Raw genomic sequence first — 1,288 nt, forward strand, 5'->3', positions numbered from 1 at the left:
TTAGAAGCTTTGAAAAACCAAAATTATAGTCTTATACGAGAAATTGCTTCTCTGAAAGATACTTATCGAAAATCTCTTGAATCTCAAATTAGATCTCGAGAAAAGATTGAAGCATTGTCGACAAGTAACCATGATCTCAAAGCCGAGTTATTTGTGAAAATGACAATTAATGACCAAAAGTTTCAAGAAATATTGAAACATCGTTCTAAGATAACTGAGCTTGAGAATGAGGTTCTTGAGTTGAAAGACAAGTTGGGTGAAATTCTTCGTTTTTGATGAATGAAATTATCGAAGTTTTTGGAAAACAAAAGGATTCCAAGAAAGGTATTGGTTTTGTTGAAATTCCACCACCTTTCCAAAATGATTATAAAATTAATCCTTTTGCAAGAAAAGAAGAGGATTTGATTAAAAAGGAGTCTGTGATTTCTGAAAAACCTAAATTGGTTAAATCTGAAATTGTCAAACCCCAAGTTGCTCTTAAAAAACCTCATGTGGAAAGTTAAAAGGTCTTTGTTGAAAATGTTGACAAAGTGATTATTGAAGATGTGTTTGAACCTGAGATAATACACAAGAATAAGAACATTCCTAGTTCTAATCATATTCTTTGCGAACCTCAAGAGTTTGAGGAAGCTGTGTATGGTTCATTCAAATCTCAAGTGAAGAAGGAAGAAACTGTGAAAACCAAACCAGTGAGGGCAAAGAAGTCAGTTAAACCAAAAATTTATGATGAGGATTTCATGCGTTTCATTAATCCTTCTAGTTCTAAGTCCTTATCGGCTAGAGTTTTTAAGTTAAATGGAATGGATACGATGTTCACTGAAAAAGATATTCCAATAAGTATTATCAAACCTGAACTTATTGAGAGTGTTTTTGTCAATGAAACTTCAAAAATTCAAGAACTTGAACGTGTGTATGCTCAAACAAAAAAAAATCAGTTCAATCTGACCCATTGACTAAGGCAAAACAACTTTTAAAACAAGCTAAGAAAATTAACTTTGTGAAGTCAACTGGGACAGATACACTAAAAAGTTTTTCGAACTGTTCTAATTTAGATTTTTACTTAAAGAAGAAATCTGAATTATCTGATGAGTTTGCTAAGAGCATGACTAAAAATATGAGTCATCATCAAACTTCTGGGTCATTCATTCCAAATACCTGGCAACAACATCGTGTAGATATGCGAAGTTGTTTCTTATGCGGTCAACTTGGTCATTTTGTGAGGGATTGTAGTCAGAAGTACCATCAGAATCTTCATCCTTTTATCAAGGACCATTCTAAGCCAATTCCA

This window comes from Bidens hawaiensis, unplaced genomic scaffold (assembly GCF_021521415.1).
Source record: "Bidens hawaiensis isolate Kalapana, Puna unplaced genomic scaffold, B.hawaiensis_p1.1 tig00044489_1, whole genome shotgun sequence".
Lineage (NCBI taxonomy): Eukaryota > Viridiplantae > Streptophyta > Magnoliopsida > Asterales > Asteraceae > Bidens > Bidens hawaiensis.